Source organism: Haliotis rufescens, unplaced genomic scaffold (assembly GCF_023055435.1).
Source record: "Haliotis rufescens isolate VD_foot unplaced genomic scaffold, xgHalRufe1.0.p SCAF_170, whole genome shotgun sequence".
Taxonomy (NCBI): Eukaryota; Metazoa; Mollusca; class Gastropoda; order Lepetellida; family Haliotidae; genus Haliotis; species Haliotis rufescens.
In genome coordinates, this window is record NW_025963858.1 from 109,892 (window position 1) to 121,273 (window position 11,382).

Below are 11,382 nucleotides of genomic sequence, written 5' to 3' on the forward strand. Positions count from 1 at the left end.
AATGATTCTATATTCCCTCCCCCTCAATGATTCTATATTCCCTCCCCCTCAATGATTCTATATTCCCTCCCCCTCAATGATCAATGATTCCATATTCCCTCCCCTCAATGTGTTATATTCCCTCCCCCTCAATGATTCTATATTCCCTCCCCCTCAATGATTCCATATACCCTCCCCCTCAATGATTCTATATTCCCTCCCCATCAATGACTCGCTATACCCTCCCCCTCAATGATTCTATATTCCCTCCCCTTAATGACTCCATATACCCTGCCCCTCAATGATTTTATATTCCCTCCCCTCAATGATTCTATATTCCCTCCCCCTCAATGATTCCATATACCCTCCCCCTCAATGATTCTATATTCCCTACCCCTCAATGATTCTATATCCCCCCTCAATGATTCTATATTCCCTCCCCTCAAGGATTCCATCTACCCTCCCCCTCAATGATTCTATATTCCCTCCCCCCTCAATGATTCCATATACCCTCCCCCACTCAATGATTCAATATACCCTCTCCTCAATGATTCCATATACCCTCCCACTCAATGATTCTCTCGTCCCTCCCCTTGTGAAGGGTGGAGGTGTTGGTCCGTGGGGCGAAGGTGTGTCATTGTGGGGTGAAGATGTACCATTGTGGGGGTGGAGGTGTGGGCCTGTGGGGTGGAGGTATGTCATTGTGGGGTGGAGGTGTGTCATTGTGGGGTGGAGGTATGTCATTGTGGGAGGGAGGTGTGTAATAGTGGGGTGGAGGTGTGTAATAGTGGGGTGGAGGTGTGGGCCTGTGGGGTGAAGGTCTGTCATTGTGGGAGGGAGGTGTGTAATAGTGGGGTGGAGGTGTGGGCCTGTTGGGTGGAGGTATGTCATTGTGGGAGGGAGGTGTGTAATAGTGGGGTGGAGGTGTGTAATAGTGGGGTGGAGGTGTGGGCCTGTGGGGTGAAGGTCTGTCATTGTGGGGTGGAGGTGTGTCATTGTGGGGTTAAGGTGTGTCATTGTGGGAGGGAGGTGTGTAATAGTGGGGTGGAGGTGTGGGTCTGTGGGGTGGAGGTGTGGGCCTGTTGGGTGGAGGTGTGTCATTGTGGGAGGGAGGTGTGTAATAGTGGGGTGGAGGTGTGGGCCTGTGGGGTGGAGGTGTGTCATTGTGGGAGGGAGGTGTGTAATAGTGGGGTGGAGGTGTGGGCCTGTGGGGTGGAGGTGAGTCATTGTGGGAGGGAGGTGTGTAATAGTGGGGTGGAGGTGTGGGCCTGTGGGGTGGAGGTGAGTCATTGTGGGAGGGAGGTGTGTAATAGTGGGGTGGAGGTGTGGGCCTGTTGGGTGGAGGTGTGTAATAGTGGGGTGGAGGTGTGTAATAGTGGGGTGGAGGTGTGGGTCTGTGGGGTGGAGGTGTGTAATAGTGGGGTGGAGGTGTGTCATTGTGGGGTGGAGGTGTGTCATTGTGGGGTGGAGGTGTGGGTCTGTGGGGTGGAGGTGTGTAATAGTGGGAGGGAGGTGTGTAATAGTGGGGTGGAGGTGTGTAATAGTGGGGTGGAGGTGTGTAATAGTGGGGTGGAGGTGTGTAATAGTGGGGTGGAGGTGTGTAATAGTGGGGTGGAGGTGTGTAATAGTGGGGTGGAGGTGTGTAATAGTGGGGTGGAGGTGTGGGCCTGTGGGGTGGAGGTGTGTAATAGTGGGGTGGAGGTGTGGGTCTGTGGGGTGGAGGTGTGTCATTGTGGGAGGGAGGTGTGTAATAGTGGGGTGGAGGTGTGGGCCTGTTGGGTGGAGGTGTGTCATTGTGGGAGGGAGGTGTGTAATAGTGGGGTGGAGGTGTGGGCCTGTGGGGTGGAGGTGAGTCATTGTGGGAGGGAGGTGTGTAATAGTGGGGTGGAGGTGTGGGTCTGAGGGATGGAGGAGTTGGTATGCGGGGGAGGTGTGTGACTGTGGGGGAGGTGTGTTACTGTGGGGTTGAGAGGCTCAGGTTTGCTGTACTTACTGTGACTGAACAGGAGCTGGCTGTTTGGCCCTGGGCATATGGGCAGGTGGGCAGGCATATTCACTTGGAAGTCGATGTAACTTGGGGGGAGCGTTTCCTGTCACGGAGAAAATAGTTCCTGTAAAATGTGAGTGAAGCATGAGGAAAGCATTAGGCAAAGCATGCTGGGTAAGCAAATAAGGGCAAGCACAGGCATGCAACTTAAAAACAGCAGAGTCAAGCATGACAAAAATTCAACATAAAAAACAAAATATGGGAACAAAGTGTTTGTTCACATGAATGCTTTGCATGAAAGATCAAGTCAAACATGTTATATATGTGCCAAAGTAATATATTTCTACCTCAACAAGTGCATCAAGTCTCAAGAAAGTCTAGAGAACATTGCATACAACTATTCAGGGATATGTTAAGTGCATCGTAAAACCGTCCAGAACTGTTTTGTTGAGGAATTGGTGAGAATTAGGCCCTAAGTTCTTGTGATTGTGCAGCCTAGTGTTAATGTCAACATCCATGCAGAGGTGTTTACTCATTCAGCCATCCGGGAAGATCCCGTAGAATCCCGGGTAGAATAGGTCTTCAGCAACCCATGCTTGCCTTAAAGGGCGACTATGCTTGTCGTAAGAGGCGACTAACGGGATCGGGTGATCAGGGTTGCTGACTTGGTTGATGCATGTCATCGTATCCCATTCGTGTGGATCAATTTTCATGATGTCAATCACTGGAATGTCTGGTCCTGACAAGATTATTTACAGACTACCGTCATATAGCTGGAATATTGCTGACTGCGGCGTTAAACAACAAACACACAAAACAAACAAAACTCATTCAGCAGATAATGAGAGTGAGTGAGTGAGTGATGACTGCATTACTCCAGCTCTATCCCTATGGCAGGCTGTGAGTAATGGACCAGACAAACCAGTGACTGAAAGGATGTCAGTAAATCCCCACCATCAGGGTACACAGACACACCATCAACCCTGTCACAGAGAACTCATCCCAGACTGTAGGTGATGGGTCAGTAACTCTACTCTACTGCATGGTACTCAAGATGAGTGAGTGAGTGAGTGAGTGAGTGAGTGAGTGACCCTGTCACAGAGAACTCATCCCAGACTGTAGGTGATGGGTCACTAACTCTACGCAACTGCATGGTACTCAAGATGAGTGAGTGAGTGAGTGAGTGAGTGAGTGAGTGAATGAGTGAGTGAGTGAGTGAGTGACCCTGTCACAGAGAACTCATCCCAGACTGTAGGTGATGGGTCACTAACTCTACGCAACTGCATGGTACTCAAGATGAGTGAGTGAGTGAGTGAGTGAGTGAGTGACCCTGTCACAGAGAACTCATCCCAGACTGTAGGTGATGGGTCAGTAACTCTACTCTACTGCATGGTACTCAAGATGAGTGAGTGAGTGAGTGAGTGAGTGAGTGGCCCTGTCACAGAGAACTCATCCCAGACTGTAGGTGATGGGTCAGTAACTCTACTCTACTGCATGGTACTCAAGATGAGTGAGTGAGTGAGTGAGTGAGTGAGTGAGTGACCCTGTCACAGAGAACTCATCCCAGACTCTAGGTAATGGGTCACTAACTCTACGCAACTGCATGGTACTCAAGATGAGTGTGAGTGAGTGAGTTTGGTTTTACGTTGCTTTTAGCAATATTCCAGCAATATCACGGCGGGGACACCAGAAATGGGCTTAACACATTGTACCCATGTCGGGAATTGAACCCGGGTCTTCGGCGTGACGAGCGAACGCTTTAACCACTAGGCTACCCGACCGCCCTGGTACTCAAGATGAGTGAAGGACCCAAATGGTAATTGTTGTTTATAACCATCCCAATATTTAATTATATATATATTTACTTACACTTTATAACTGTGTGGTTTATATGGTACTGTTTTTAAAAAAACAACAACATAAATACAAAAAAGTACACAGGGTGGAAATTAACGCTCACCTATAGGCCCGAGGCCAGTAGAAAATACCTCGGGCTAATATAATCATACTTCTACTTAGCTATAGGCCGTTTTTTTAACACATGCTGTTAATTATCTTCCTCTCGATTCCCCAAATCGCTGCGCTAAACATCTTTCAAGTCTTAAAAGATTGAGTTAAAAGATTAGTTAATAAATATGGCAAATATTTGCCCGTTTTCACCATGTGTAAACTTTGATGGACACCTGTAGCGAACTTAAACTTGCTGACCCGCTGTCTGCTGTATAGGTAACCTATACCTAACAAGTATGCTACAAGACGTGCTACTCCATGTATAACTCTAATGTCATATACTGAACTGAATAAAAAATATTTTTAAAAAAAGAAAAGAAAAAGATTGAAATTTGAGAGTCTGCTTATTTTTTAAGGACTAGTAACAATTCCGAAAGGCCTGTGTTTTTCTAGTTAATTTCCATCACTGGCACGGCACAAGACAGAAGACAAATGATCGTGACAGTGTGACCACATGACTGTGAGACAGTGTGACAGTGAGACTGGCCAAGACTTCAGCGTCACAAGCAGAGACATAAGGGTCAACACATGAAGCTTCAGGATATTTTCTGAGTATGACATATCTCACATGGGATAATATCTCACCGTATTCAAGTTACCAAGACAACAGACAAGTATTTTATTGAAATGGCGATATGAGTTCTATAAGCATGCACGTCAAGCCCATGGTGACTCCAGGCCGATTAGGTGCCCACTACCCTATGCTTGTGGTAATACTGCTGATTCAGCACCTATCTCTCCATAGGGGACACAGCTGATGAGTGAATGTATGATGACTGAATGTATGCTTGTGGTAATACTGCTGATTCAGCACCTATCTCTCCATAGGGGACACAGCTGATGAGTGAATGTATGATGACTGAATGTATGCTTGTGGTAATACTGCTGATTCAGTACCTATCTCTCCATAGAGGACACAGCTGATGAGTGAATGTATGATGAGTGAATGTATGAAGAGTGAATGTATGATGAGTGAATGTATGATGATTGAATGTATGCTTGTGGTAATACTGCTGATTCAGCTCCTATCTCTCCATAGGGGACACAGCTGATGAGTGAATGTATGATGAGTGAATGTATGATGACTGAATGTATGATGAGTGAATGTATGATGAGTGAATGTATGAGTGAATGTATGATGAGTGAATGTATGATGAGTAAATGTATGATGAGTGAATGTATGATGAGTGAATGTATGATGAGTAAATGTATGATGAGTGAATGTATGCTAGTGGTAATACTGCTGATTCAGCACCTATCTCTCCATAGGGGACACAGCTGATGAGTGAATTTATGATGACTGAATGTATGATGAGTAAATGTATGATGAGTGAATGTATGCTTGTGGTAATACTGCTGATTCAGCACCTATCTCTTCATAGGGGACACAGCTGATGAGTGAATGTATGATGAGTGAATGTATGATGAGTGAATGTATGATGAGTGAATGTATGATGAGTGAATGTATGATGACTGAATGTATGATGAGTGAATGTATGATGACTGAATGTATTATGAGTGAATGTATGATGAGTGAATGTATGAGTGAATGTATGATGAGTGAATGTATGATGAGTAAATGTATGATGAGTGAATGTATGATGAGTGAATGTATGATGAGTAAATGTATGATGAGTGAATGTATGCTAGTGGTAATACTGCTGATTCAGCACCTATCTCTCCATAGGGGACACAGCTGATGAGTGAATGTATGATGAGTGAATGTATGATGAGTGAATGTATGATGAGTGAATGTATGCTTGTGGTAATACTGCTGATTCAGCACCTATCTCTCCATAGGGGACACAGCTGATGAGTGAATGTATGCTTGCACACATCTCACATATGGCATATACCACACAGACATCCTTGGAGTAGCAATATATTTGTATTACTAAGTAGTGTAAGTATCACACACAGACATCCCTGGAGTGGTATAATACTTGTATTACACAGCAGTGCATATGACATCACACAAACATCCTCGGAGCAGTATAATAACGCAGTGTATATAGACAATACAGACAAGATGCAGAAGGTGGTTATCTGTAGCAATATGTAGCATTTAGTCTCCAGTAGTTAAGCACGGCAGACCACTGCTCTCATAGATCTTATACGGTTTAGAAACAATAATGCATACTGCAGACAGAACAAGAGATCAATATAGAAGTGGCGAAGGGAACAAAGCAAATAGCTGCCACAGGAAAAAGCTCATATAATGAGATCACTGCCTAAGGCATAACTTTTGCAGAGTCTCAAAACCTAGCTTACATAGCCTCCATTTCCAGCCTTGACCCCATCATCTCCCCCCCCCCCCCCCCCCCCCCCCTGTTATTGTCTGGTAACTACACAGTGATTTATGGCTTTCCTGCTTGGGTATATCTGCCCCTAACATTGCCTATTGCCACCGAATTCCCCAACCCCTTGTGTAAGGATGCTGGTATGCTGATGCCGTACCTCCCTCAGGTGACGGCGGGTGTTTGGAGATGCCCTCCGACGTGGGGGAGGTGTTGATGAGGGGGTGCACGCCAGGCAGGGGTTTGTCGTAGTGCGAGTCCGGCTCCGTGTCAACGGTCTTCACAGTGTGGCCGGGGATGTCGTACCTTAGCTCCGCATAGGACACTCCTGAAACACAGGCTACATCTTAGACACTGCCACCCTTCCCTCTAAACACTTACTACACCTGCACCCAGAAGCCGAACTTGAGTTAACATTCCGCTGCTACACAGTGGGATCCTCTGGAGCCACAAGGGGTTGAGTTTAGGGGTTAGAGGTTCGTGGACACCATGTGAGGAGATATTCTCAAGCTAAACATTAGTGTGATGTTACTTTCTGTACACTGACTTTTACCAGACACAAGACATAAACTAGGCTCTCCACAAGGGAACGTTCCCATCTAATGTGCGAGAGTGGGGTGTATGAGAGGGTGGAATATGAGAGTGGGGCGTTGGAGCGAGTGGAATATGAGAGAGTGGGTCGTGGGAGAGAGTGGGTGAGTGAGTGAGTGGGTAAGTGAGTGAGTGGTAGCTAGCAGCAGCCAAGTGTTCAGGTGTGTGTGAGGACAGCTGTATCTAACCTTGGTCCTTCTCTGCGGGCGTCACGTTGATGACCGTCCTCTGGGGTACTGTCGGCCGCTGGAGGCGTGGCGTGTCTTCGTCGTCTGCTGGCGGGGTGGGTGGAAGCTGACGTCTGTCAACACAACACAACACAACACATCTCGTCACTCAGCAAACACAGAAAACCTCACACATAATGGAGAAACTTTCGAATACTGACAGTAGTGCTTAATGTTTGTTTGTGTGCTGTCAGCCATGAACACTGGGCCAGACAAACCAGTGATTAACACAAAGACTAACATCCCATGTAGTCAGAGTATGACACAGCAAGTCTGTTTGTCTGTTGCTTAATGCCACACTCAGCGCTATTCAAGCAATATGACGGCAGTCTGAAATATTTGTTTGTTTGTTTGTTGTTTAACGCCGCACTCAGCAGTATTCCAGCTATATGAAGGCGGTCTGTAAAAAAAATCGAGTCTGGACCAGACAATCCAGTGATTGACATCATGAGCATCGATATAAGCAATTGGGATCACTCACTCACTCACTCACTCACTCACTCACTCACTCACTCACTCAGTACACCAGTGTTGGGTACCTGCGACATAATAACGCTTCGTTCAGTTTAGCAATTGTTTGATGCGTCCATATAATCACCATGGCTGGGCGGGTGCGCTTCGCGAGACGAGTATGAACGTTATCAGCCAGGCGAACCACAGCAGGGTCCCTTTTCACAAAGCGATCGTAGGGCTACGACTACCGTAACTCCTATACTTTAAGATAGACTTACGACCGTCTTAGCGCTACGATCTCTTTGTGAAACGGGCCCGCAATGCAGACTGGACGCCAATCCGACACGAAACACATGTACGGATTCGGACCTCTTCTGATCACATAGCCAACAAACAAATACTAAGTTTTAATTAGCCAAGTCATTCATTATGCGATGCATACATATGTATTTGGTAATTCCCTGAAGGTATCCCTAACCAGTAAACAGGCAAATAACATTGTCTAACGTGGAGCTGATCAGGATGATATATTAAATTTGTACTTTCATTGATTGAAATGTATTTATTTCGATTCAGGTTTAAACACGTTGCAAAGCACAGATCCGGATGACAGACACAGCGGTTTTCTGGAGCGTTTCGATATAGAGTTCACGCCCTTGTCAAGCTGAATGACTGTAAGAATGAACATGGATACATCCCTGGATGCGAAAGTAAACACAGAAGTGCTTATCCACTGAAGTTTTCTTATTTACTCACCAACTTGTTGAATGCCAATAAAACAGTTTTGTCTTACTCTATTTTGTACATTTTTATTTTTAGTTCTTGATTTTTTTGTTCATCATAAGTAAGAGCTTGTGTTTGAGTAATGAATACGCCCGGAATTCTTTCTTGTGAAAGCTTAACACCAAAAGTTTGAATATATGTATTTTGATATGATGGTAATGATCGCACAACACAGCCAGATGTTATGTTATTACCTATATGACTTATATATGAAATACATGAGCGAAAAAAAATGATTGTCATAGTATAGTCAACCAGTGTGAAGACCGATACCATGTAGTGCAGGTGAAATATTATTTGAATGCCTTCACACGGGCACTGACGAAGATTGTACAGGGTTATACTATACCTTTGTTTAAGCTGCGCCCTTAAGACGAAACGACTGCATTAGCATGCCGAAGCTGTTGTTGTCGTGGTTGTGATTGACTGCCAGACATGAGGCCGGATGACTCGGGGCACATGCGGTTGTATGTTTGGTTATGCCTGAAATTGTCTGCCCTTTGACTGCTTGGCTTGGAGTGAGTTGCCCCTTTCGGCCTTGCTCGGGGGGTGGGGAAAGGTGGTCGGTGGAGCAGCGCATACTGCGTACCAAATTAGTTGACAACGTTGCGGAAGTAGTTCCTGGATGAATACTACACATTGTATAATACTTGAAGTTTTGTAAATACGCAAGAAAAGCCTAAACCACAAAGACAGACACGACTGATAAAATGGAAAACGAAAAGAACAAAGCTTTTCGTTGATTATGAATAATATTTCTGGAATATTGTATGTTATATTTATATAAATTCTACCATTTCTCAGCGCACTATTTAAACTTTAAATCAAAAATTCCTTTTACTATAAGTAATAACCATTGATGGATGCATGTCAATGAATCTCAAATGCACGACAATTCATTTGGTAAAGCTTGGATGGTGTCGTCCGTTGTCCGTCGTCTGTACGTCAACAATTGATTCCATCGACTTCTTCCTCTGAACCACTTATTGGAAATAAACGAAATGTGACTGGAATTCAAAACTTACAAATGGTGGGGGCTGACACTACCCACCCCCCTTCCCCACCCCCACCCCCACACTGAGGGGCAGGGCCATATAGGGGTATTTGGATGCCTCGGCGCCCCCCCCCCCCCCCCCCCCCCTTCCTCCTCCCCCCCTTTCCTCCCTCTCTCTCCCCCCACTCCCACCCACCCCAGCCTCCTTCTCTCGAGGCCCTTCAAAATGGCGTTATCTTTTCCACGAAACTTAATTAGGGCGATGTGATGAGCGTGACTGTTCTTTGAAAATGGATAGATGCGACTTTAATTATTGTCATGCAGCTTCGGATGATCTGAATACAAACATGCTCTGCTTCAAATAAACACTTTTTTAAAATGTAATACTTACAAAATGTTCAAGAGGGATCGAACTCAAAATTTCCTCCTTCACAGATGCCGTAGAGCAACACGCTACCCATTCGGCCACATCGCCGTTGATTAAAGAGGGAAGAATTTTGAAGGTTATGACTGCAATGTACTAGTGTTTTTCAAAGAACAAAGTACATGGGACTAGATACGTTGGTATTTTTTTCAACTTTCTGTGTAACACAAGCTGCACGATGTTGGGACTTTCCCGATTGCACACAATATTGTCGCTAATGTATATTCTGATTTCTAAAACTACAAACGACCGGTGTCCTCTCTGCTGTGTTGCCACCCAAACAGCCGAGAAAATTTACAATGGTGTAGGAGTAATGGCCCATACACCAAGTACGGATCGAGTGATCAGATGAACTGAATCGCACATGACCCTTCTCAAAAACAATTTCTTAAAACATCAATAGTCTTTACATACACGTCTCTTCACGCACATCTTGATAGCACAGAGGGAACGTTGCTGCGCTGACGATGACAAGGTTTCACGTTCCAAACGCAGAGGAGTTGATAATCATTTTTTCATGTGCAAACCTTATAGAATAAAGTTCACTTCAAACACCCCGTGAGAGGAAAGTGGGACAATGTGTCAAATGAGGTTTCTACCGCCTGTCAATCACATTGTTGCAATGATGCTTGGCTGAAATGGCAGTACTATTGCGTAGTCCTGTATAGATTTCTGGAGCAAGATGGCTTTACTATTGGTGTAAAAAAGGTATTATAAATACCACAGGATTGGATATGGCTCATATCTACCATTTAGGTTTGTTTCGTGCCGTGCCGGCTGTGCTGGGCTGGGCTGGGCTGGGCTGGGCTGGGCTGGTGGGGCTGGGCTGGGCTGGGCTGGGCTGGTGGGGCTGGGCTGGGCTGGGCCGGGCTGGGCTGGGCTGGGCTGGGCTGGGCTGGGCTGGGCTTCAAGTTTTTATTAACGATATGTGCCGTGAAAACAGCTGGCCAGGTCAATAGGAAAGAACCAACTAATGCGGCAGAAAAATAGTTGAAACATAGATATCTGAAATATAGCTAAAGTTTAATACTGTGGCTCCAAGTCTGATCCAAAGTATGAGGTGTAGCAGCCAACGAATGTTCATTGCCTTTAACGTTCTCTGATCATGTCTTACTTAAGTTTAACGCCACCGTAAAACATTCATTCAGCAACGCATGTATATATTTACAAAAGATAATTACAAGCAAGGAATCGAACTCCCCATCACAGTTTCAAATAGCGCGACTCGCTGCCGTATATCTCTGTAAATGGGTGTGTCAGTTTTCCTGTCATACCTTCACATTTTGGGAGGTACGCGAAAGGAATCAGGCATGCACGTGTTCATTTGGTTATGCGCGGGAGTATACAAATTGTGGTTCCAGGACAATATGTTTCCAGAGTATATTTGTTTGCCAAAATAATCTAATAATTGACAAGAAGTGCAATAAATATGTCTATATTACAAAGGTGTGAATGTAAGGGGGAAATGTTAGGTCTCACCAGCTTATTAGTAGGTAATTGCCTTGCAGTCAAGTCAACAACAGATTTAAATGCTTTTATTTCTTAATAGTCCAGGCCCTTAAGGGAATATCTCGCGTTGTGTCTACAAGCACCAAATTTCGCACTGGTGTAGACCAGAACATACTAAATTCACCTTT

At 45.2% G+C, this 11,382-nt stretch overlaps 1 long non-coding RNA gene across 3 annotated transcripts; it reads right to left on the reverse strand.

Annotated features, from left to right (window-relative positions):
- Positions 1-2,055: 2,055 nt before the first annotated feature.
- On the reverse strand, positions 2,056-8,807 carry LOC125381398. 3 transcript variants are annotated; one of them, XR_007221779.1, is made up of 4 exons: positions 8,677-8,807; positions 7,053-7,165; positions 6,434-6,601; positions 2,056-2,069 (listed from the first exon to the last, which is right to left on the reverse strand). It is a non-coding gene; the product is annotated as an uncharacterized LOC125381398 (long non-coding RNA). The 3 variants fall into 3 exon arrangements; XR_007221780.1 differs by having other exon boundaries at positions 2,056-2,090; XR_007221778.1 differs by lacking the exon at positions 2,056-2,069 and having other exon boundaries at positions 6,369-6,601.
- Positions 8,808-11,382: the final 2,575 nt, after the last annotated feature.